The sequence below is a fragment of the Nannospalax galili genome, unplaced genomic scaffold (genome assembly GCF_000622305.1).
Source record: "Nannospalax galili isolate Female #2095 unplaced genomic scaffold, S.galili_v1.0 scaffold405, whole genome shotgun sequence".
Classification (NCBI taxonomy): domain Eukaryota; kingdom Metazoa; phylum Chordata; class Mammalia; order Rodentia; family Spalacidae; genus Nannospalax; species Nannospalax galili.
In genome coordinates, this window is record NW_008354532.1 from 2660912 (window position 1) to 2670343 (window position 9432).

Here is a 9432-nt window from a genome sequence, read left to right on the forward strand (position 1 = left end):
ATTGACTATTACTGTGACATCTACCTACATATTCAAACCGTATTTCTTTCTCCACATAAAAGAACTCTGGTCTTTTTTTAATTTTCCTAATTGTCTTTATAATTTTCCTGGTATAGTTGTAAGTATGAGCAGTGACTACTTTAATTTTATCTTATCTTGAGCTTCATACAATGTGTTCTTTAGATATTTTGTAATTTGCTGTCACCATAACTCAGTCACTTTTACTGTTGCAGTGTTCTACTGTATGCCATGTCAGAGTGGTTTTTCTTTTGAAGTGTGTGTGTGTCTGTCTGTCTGTCTAATTGTGGCATGCACATGCCAGGGCACACCCGTGGAGGTCAGAGGATGACTTTTAGGAGTAGGCATCATGTTGATCTGAAGGAGGGCCCCTCTTTTCCTGCTCTGCTGTGTACTCCAGACTAGCTGGCCTGTGAGCTTCTGGGGAAATTCTCTTGTCTCTCCCTCCTATCTTGCCCTAGGAATGCTGGAAGTAAGGTGTGTGCCACACATCTGGCTTTCTACATGACTTCTAGGCATTGAACTCAGTCATTAGACTTGTGTTGCAAGAACCTTTAGCCACTGAGCCATTTTTGCTGGCCCCTTTCACAATGTTTTAATTTTGTTTGGGGATTTTTTTCAGACATGAATAATGCTCTTTGATCAAAGTCTCCTTGTTACCCTCTTTTATCCCACATTCCCTACCGTCGGAGTCCTTTTTCTTCCCGACCTCCTCCTACCTTCACTCCTTTTTCTAACCCCCACATTTATGGTTGTAGCATGAACATGGGTGGGATGCTGTTTTCTTGAGTGGAGGCAATGTACCAGTGGCTACCGCTGAGGACTATTTCCTCTCCTCCTGCAAACTTGAAACGTTATAGCTTCTCTGGGAGGAATGAGGCCTTGAGTCCCTTCTCCATCCACAATGGAGTATTGATAGGCCCAGTCTTGAGCAGGTTTAGTGCAGTTAGCCACTGCTACTGTGAGCTCATGAGTGCAACAGCCATGCCATGCCTAGGAGAAAGCATTTCACAGAACTGCAGCTCTTACCTGCTTTCTACCTTACTTTCCATGTTGTTCCCCAGAGAGAGAATATAGAGATTCCATTTAGGGCTGAATGCTCAATAATCCCTTGTTCTCAGAACACACAAGTGTGAGCATCAACCATCATCTCCTACAAAGAGAAGCTTCTCTGACCAAGCAGAAAGCAACGCTGATAGGTGTGTATAATCAAATAGTTTGATGCCATGTTCATTTATCAAAACAAAAGTAGTACCCCCTCCCCATCCCATCCAGGGACCTTGACTAGGTTTACAGTAACAGGTATGAGCTCCTCCTGTAAAGTAGGCCTAAAATCTAATCAGAAAACAGTTGGCTCACTCCATAATGTGCCACCATTGCACCAGTGGGCACATCTTGCATAGGATGTTGGTATTATATGTCTCAGGTTGTTGTTAGCTGCTCTACTGTTACTATTGAAGTGCCAGTGATGGACATTTGGAGATTAGCTGTGTGTGTGTGTGTGTGTGTGTGTGTGTGTGTGTGTGTGTGTGGTGTGGTGTCACACAAACATGCTACCAAAAACATTCCTCCATTTGTCACCTAGAGCATGTATGCAAAGTTTCTCATAGGATTAGATCCATGTACACTTATTTCATTTAATCTGGGTGGAATTGCTACAGTTTTACAGACTAAGCAAATTGCCCTCTAAACTGCATGTAGTGATTTTTCTTCTCAGCAGCAGCACGTGACTATTCCACTGTATCACTGGATCCTACTTTCATTTACATAAAGGCATTATTTTTTTCCTTTTTCTTCAGTTTTCAGAAGTTAATAATGATGTTCCTTGAAGTGAATTTCTTTGGCTTTATACTATTTGGGATTCACTAAACTTCATGAATCCATAGGTTTGTATCTCTTGCCAAATATCAGCACCTGTACGCATGTGCATGTGGAGGCCTTAGGCTGATGTTGGGAACCTTCCTTGATCACTCTTCAGCTTACTCTTTTTGAGGCACGGTCTCTCAGTCAGAGCCAGAGCTAGTCAATAGCTAGCTTTCTCTGGGGATCCCCTGTCTCTGCCTTCCAAAGCTGAGAGTACAAACAAGCTGCCACACCACCCAGCATTTACATGGGCTCTGGGGATCTGAATTCTGGTCCTCTTGCTTGTAAGACAAGTGATTTAATAGCTAAGTCATCTCTCCAGCCTTGCACTGATATCTTAGTCTGTTTTTTATTTTGTACACTTGCATATATTGCACCCTTATACTGAAATGCCCCTCTCTTTCTCCTACATCTGAATTTCATTCTTCAAGATTTGATTCCTTAAATCACCCTCAGACCCATACAGAGTAGATCATCCTTAATCAGGGCTACTTCCAACTCTAATACATTATTTATCACATTGTGATTCAACAATTTGTTCACTTCCTGTCTCCTTTACTACTTCAATTATTTTACAGACATAACTCTTATTTTTATTCCATATTTCTTACTTTAGTAGCCTCTTAATCAATGTTTTATGAGTAAGTGGGTAAATATGGATGAGTACAGCAGACTATAAAATATCTGTGATACCCATTCACTGATACTTATTTAGCTTTACAAACTCAACTGGAGAACACAAGTTAAAATATACCATCATGTGCTCCTAACCGATGTTTATTAAAGGAACTCTACTCCTTTTTCATGGCCTAGGATAATCTTTAAACATGACCTGTTTGTCTGCAACCATATTAACTTTTTATCCAGCCAACTGTGTCAATTCATATTCTCATTGTCTTCCTCTGTGAAAATATCTTCATACAGTGCAACTGAAAAAGCTGCCTAGGGCACTGGAGCACAGACACCATGGTTTTATGGACCACCTTCCTCCTATATGTTCTTCAAGTTGCAAAGAAGAAAAGGTCGAACTCTTTTTCTTTATAAAGAAAAAGTGGCCCATAAAGTGGCCCACCACTAGAGTGCTCACAAACTCTATACAAGTGATAAATAAAGTGCAAGTCGTGTCAACAATAACAGCATGTTTTCACGTGTATGGAAAACCTGGATTTAAAAAATAAAACCTGATACCGGGCATGGTGGCATTTGGGAGGCAGAGGCAAGCAGATATCTATGAGTTCGAGGCCAGCCTGGTCTAAGTAGACCAGTGGTGAGTTCCAGGCCAGCTCGGGCTACAGGGAGACCCTGTTTCAAAAAAAAAAAATACAAAGAAGAAGGAGGAGGAGGAGGAGGAGGAGGAGGAGGAGAGGAAGAGGAGGAAGAGGAGGGGAGGATGGGGAGGAGGGGAGGAGTAGAAGGGGAGGAAGAGGAGGAAGAGGAAGGGAGGAGGGGGGAAGGGGGAGGAGGAGGAGAGGGGAGGGGAAGAGGAGGAGGGGAGGAGGAGGAGGAGGAAGAAGATGACGACTTGGAAACATAACTATTTGAGAAGAGGAAGAAGATGAGTGAGAAGGAAGAAAGTGGACAAATGAAGGGAAATGAATGGACTGAATATCCTCAAAATATATTAGATACATGTATGAAAATGTCATGACAAGACCCATTCTTTCATGCAGTTAACATAAGGAGTCATCTTCTGCTTCTTCTGTTCATCCAGCCTCTGTATAAACAGCTCATTCATGCAAGATAACTTTACTTATCAAATTGTGAGATCTTAAAATGTCAAATATTCCTCCCTGGTATTTCAAACAAAATGGCGTTGGTATTGGGCAGCAAAGCCAAACACATCAAAGCATTTTTTGCTTCTAAATGTAAAATAGGTCTTTTTAGCTTCTTCACATGATATAGAAGGATGCTCATTTGACTGACTAGGGCCGAGAATGTAGCACCTAGATCATCCTCACTGTTAATGGCAAAGTTCACAATGAATTATATAATGTATTTATTTATTTTTAAAAATGCATTCTACAACCTTCATTTCGTTGAATATTTGCATTAATATAACATAAGAATATGTTTGTCTTGAGGGAGGAGGGAACTCTGGAATTGTATTAACAGACACAAGGTTTTTAAATGCAAACTTATTTTATTGAATTTCACCTTTTGTACCACTGTTGCCTATTCAACAACATTTTGTAGAATGAAAATCATTATCATTCTTACATTTTAGCCACCTAAAAACATTGGGGTTTGTTTTTCAATTACAGAGTCCCCCTGTATCCCCAACTGGCCTAGAACTTGCTATGTCGACCGGCTGGCCTTGATCTCACAGAGATCCACTTGAGTGCTGCAAATAAAAGCATATTCCACCACACCCAGCTGAGCCATTTAAAAATTTGATGACGTAAATTCCTTCAGGGATGTCACTGGTGTGCTTAGAGCTTACCGCTATGCCTGGTAATGATACGTGTTCAATGTAAGTTGAATGAATTAATTCTTGAGTGGATGGGTATTCGTTAATAGTAAAGTCGGCAAGTATCCAAGCTCACTTTCCTTATGCATCTATCATTTTTGCTATTCCTCTGCTTCATAAAATGACATAATTATCATTTCATATTATTCAAATTGCAACCCTTGTAGCCATTTTAGACTTCAGGCTCTTTCTTACTCTGAACATCCAAGGGATCCTTCATCAAGTCTCCATGCACAGTGACCACTGCATTGCTCTTGCCCTTGTGATGAGAGGTGCCATTTCAGTCCTTAATTGAGAAGTGACACTAATAGCTTTTACTGTTAGTGAAACACTTTCTCATAATATTACAGAATTCGTGTTATGAATTGTGTCTTGAATTTCTGGAAGTATGCATTTTGTCGCACATTCCCTTTTCCACCAACCTATCACAGTAGTATAAGGGTATTTGCTCAAACAGCTGCTCTCAACAGCAGGAATCACACATGGCATCACAACAGTGAACTGCCAACAAGCCACTGATAGTATATAATTTTCAGAGACGACATCAAGGGAAATGTATATAAATAACCAAAATGTTTATGCCTGTTTATCCATGCACACACCAAATGTCAGATACATGTCTCATTCACTAACTGACAGCTAATTGGGTCAGGACTATACTGTTTTGTAAATCCATATGAAACAAAATTCACACCTTTAAATTTACAGTCTTAGAAGGAATATTTGAAGATGACGAATCCAAAAATACATTGCAAATAGTGATGTTAATAAGACAAAGCATAATAAACATTATGTAAGAACTCATAATTTGGGAATATAATTTTAGAAAAAATATAAGAAATTATGTTCTTTGTTGGGCTTTCTGACAAGAGTCTGTCAATATTACTTTAGATGTAATGTGAAATACATGCTCTAAAATTTTCATGGTGAATATACGTTAACGCTGATTTTTTGGACAAGAACACAGTTACAAAGGTAAAATCCATGACTTCTAGTCAAGAAGGTACAGTAAGATAGACCACTTCTGTTCCAAATACAAAGCAATGACAGCTAACGTGGGAAGATGAAGCCAGAATGACAGCACTGGAACCAGATAAATAGCTCTGGTTTAATCCAGCCTCCCAACTTTCCCAGTATAGGAATGGCTTTTTAAAAATGGAGAAAATTTGGACTAATTACTTCAGGTTAACCTCGCAACAAAAAAAGCTTCTGTTCATAATGTAAATAAGCTCACTGAAGCAAGCGCTTTTGTGTTGAGCATATGACCTTGATCCTTCTGGGATTCCACTTTGCCATCCACACAAGATAGTAGATGAGTGTGGGTGTACTTGTTTAACTTATCAAAGCACTTGAAGGAGCACACTGAGAAGTCTGCTTGGTATTGTGTGTTGTGTGTAAGATATTCTAGGCCTAGGGATCAAGGGCAAGATTCTCTGATAAGTGTGAATTCAAGCTTGTAGTTCCCCAGTTGATGCTAAGAAACAGTTTTGAATAAAAGTGTGGGTGAGGCCTGGCTTGGGAGCATAGTTCTGTGAGATGAACAAATTCAGAGTTTGGGTCCTCTCTTGGCTACTAAAACTTAATGCTAAGAGCAAGGCAGATTCTTTATTCGGGGACAACCATAATGTGGCTTAGAAATCTCACATCCCAAGGCAAAGGCTTGCTGCTTTGTCAGGTGATACAATCTCAAGAAACAGAATTAAAAAAAAAAAAAAAAAAAAAAAAAGGAAGGTGACAGAGAAAAGGAAAGCCAGCACCAGGCATTACGCATGCCTGATTGAGCATCTCATGAGACTCTCCTGAGAGTTCAATAAATTACTTCCCAATCATGGCAGAAAGAAGGCTCTCATCTGCTACTGGCTAAAGCTTTCTGAAACAGGTCCGTACCCACTCACACACTCCCAGGCTGTGCATGTGTTACTGTCACACAGCACCTGGTTGCACTTGTGTGAATGAAGACTGTTGGTTTCTCCAAAAACAGTTAGCTAATACAGTGACTCTGGCAAAAGTGGGTGGCCAAGATCTCAGAGACAAGTTAGAATGAGAGGACCTGAAGTGTCTGAAATGCCTAAGGGTTGTGTGATACCATTTCTGTGGTCATGAAATGTAAACAAAGGAGCAAAGCCAAACCATGTCTACTGAGCTTGGACCTGGGGACAGTGACCTTCATCCTCTATGTGTTAAAATGAGAATCACAAAATGCAAGATGGTCCTTACCCCTAGGAAACAAGAGAGAGAGGAAATGGGATAAGGAAGTAGTAAGTGGGGATTCAGCAGCAACCACCTTGCTTTGTTTCTTGAAAAAGACTGAGGAAAAATTTCCAAAGTAATGAGGCAAAGGGATGGCTCAGTGGTTAAAAGAATGTACTGCTCTTGCAGAAGACCTGAGTTTGGTTCCCAGTACTCAAGTCAGATAGCTCACAATTACCTGTAACTCTAGTTCCAGGGGATCTAATGCCCTCTTCTGGCCTCTGTGGACACCATGCGCACATTCCCACACACAGACAACTTGACACAATCTAGAATCATCTGGGAAGAGCATCTCAATGAGGGACTGTCTAGATTAAATTGGCCTGTGGGCATGTCTGGGAGGGGGTAGGGTGGCATGGATTGACGGATTATCTTGATTACATTGATTCAAGTGGGAAGAACCAGCCTAAAAGTGAAGTGTGCAGTGCCATTCCCTGGGTTTGGGTCCTGAACTATAAACAAGGAGACACCAAGCTGAGCACTGGCAGGTACACATGCATCCCTTCTCTCCTCTTGATTGGATGTGACTAGCCACTTTAAGATCCTGCTGCCTTGACTTTTCCCCAGTGATGGATTGTAACCTGCAATTATAAGCTGCATAAACCCTTTCCTCCCTTAAAGTTTCTTTTGTCTGAGTTTGTTGTGGAGGTGGCTCAATAGGTAAGAGCACTTACTGAACAAGCATGAAGAACTGAGTTCAAGTCCCATGCAGCCACATGCTCATAACCCCAACACTGAAGGGATGGAAACAAGAGGATCATGAGGCTTGCTGGCTGACAGCCTAGCTCCAGGTTTACTGAGAGAGCCTGACAAGGGACTATGTAAACAGCGATACAGAAGGGCCCCCAACATCATCTTTTGGCCTCCACACAGGTACAGACACATGCACACATACAAAACTGATGATCATTTTAGTAGTATGAATTCATTCCATATGAATTCATTCCACTGGGAATGTGCTGTGCATATCTAAGTCCTAAAGCCTTTTAGTTCATAATATTCTCCTTTAATTTATTTTTGTGAAAAATCTCAATGTAACATCAGAAGTTATTTCTTGTTGATAAAAGCACCAGGGGAAACAGGACAGTTTGTTGTGATATATTTTTAACTCAAATCAATCTCTGAGACACCAGTACAAGAAATTTAAAGGGCAGGTTACAGATGCTGTTACCCAACTCCTCCTTTTACATGGTGGTTAGTAAGTAGTTTGAGTCCTGCAACTGTTTAATGAAGAAAACAGGTGAGAACGCAGATGGATTCCAGCTCTTCTCTGTCCCCATACATTCTGCCTTCCCCTCTCTCCAGGACGCTTGGAGGTAGGAATAAGGAGCCCAGGTGTGAAGTGAATCCTCCAGCCTCACACTGCTTCCCTTTCAAGACTTAATCCCCTAAATCTACAGAGACCCAAGTTTCCCTTTCACCTTCAGCCATAGGCCCTCAAAAAGAAGTTATCAGCTTTGCTTTCCAACTAAAGAGCAATTAAATGGTTGAACATTTCTGCTGAATAGAGTTTGTGGTATATAGTGACCATTTAATCTGACCAGTCTCCTCTGACGGCCCAAATCAGATTACCTGTCTCTGCAGAGTACTTGTCACGCTTCCTGTAGCAGCAGACAGCTCAATCTCACTGATCTCTTTGGGCTTCCACAGCTAATCCTTGACCAGGTCAGCCACAGGATTACTTTAAGTCTCTTTGACAACATGAGAAAGCCAGAACTACAAATATAATTAGTGGTTCTTTTCTATATTTTCTAGGAGACGTTTCCTACCTGTGGAGGTTGAGTGCAAGGAGCAAGCAAAGATGATGGAGGAAAGGAAAAAAAAAATGTAAAAACCAAACAATACCAGCACAAGGACAGGAAAAGCAGAGGCACTTTGCAGAGACTTTCAAGCTCTCTGTGAAAGCCTTCCAGCTGTGGCATGCTGGGATTATTCAGCATTGAGGGCAGGTGACTGCCACTCTCTTGCCCTATACAACACAATTATTTGCAGTAATAGTCATGAAATGGCATATGTAACAGCTAAAAAAGATCTGATGACAGATTTTTCCTTTTATATAATTTTGTTAGAGAATTCTACCAGGTTCTTTTTTATATTGTTTGACAATTTTAAACATCTATATCCTGAATTTTAGTCACTGTCACCCCTAGTCCCCTCTCTCAACCTCTCCTCCCACCGAAGCACTTCCTTCCAACAAGTCCCCTACTTTCATGCCTTCATGTCCTGTGTGATCCTGAGTTGAATTAGTGTTTCTTGGCAGAGCATGGGAAGGAGATTATTTACTGGAGCAAGGGCATTGTATTAGTGGTACACCACTGAAGGTAATGGTACTACCTCCTAAAGCAACCATCAGCTGTCAGTAGTCCCTTAGGGAGGGACGGGGTTCACACGTTCTATAAATCCAAAATAGCTAAACCTCCTAAATCATACTGATGATGTCTTTGATTAGTGCTACATAATTTATTTATTTACTTAGATTGATGATTGATGGATAGTTGTTTTGATTGATTGGTTGGTTGGTTGGTTGGTTGGTGATTGGTTGGCTGATTAGTTGATTGAAACAGGATCTCGATATGAAGCTAGACTGGCCTTCTGTTTCTGCCTCCTGGGCAGTGGGCTTACAGGCATGTAAAGCTACACCCTTGATTAGTTCTTTCATTTTAAAGAAACTACAGAATATTGAAACAATAATAAACTTTAAAGACATTCTTTGAACTTCATAAAATATTTATTTCATGCAAGAAATAAGATTTGCACTTATGAAACAAACATATTCCCTCTCACAGTCTGCACTGTTTTACTGTTTGCAGAGTAGCACAAACGAACCCCCAGTG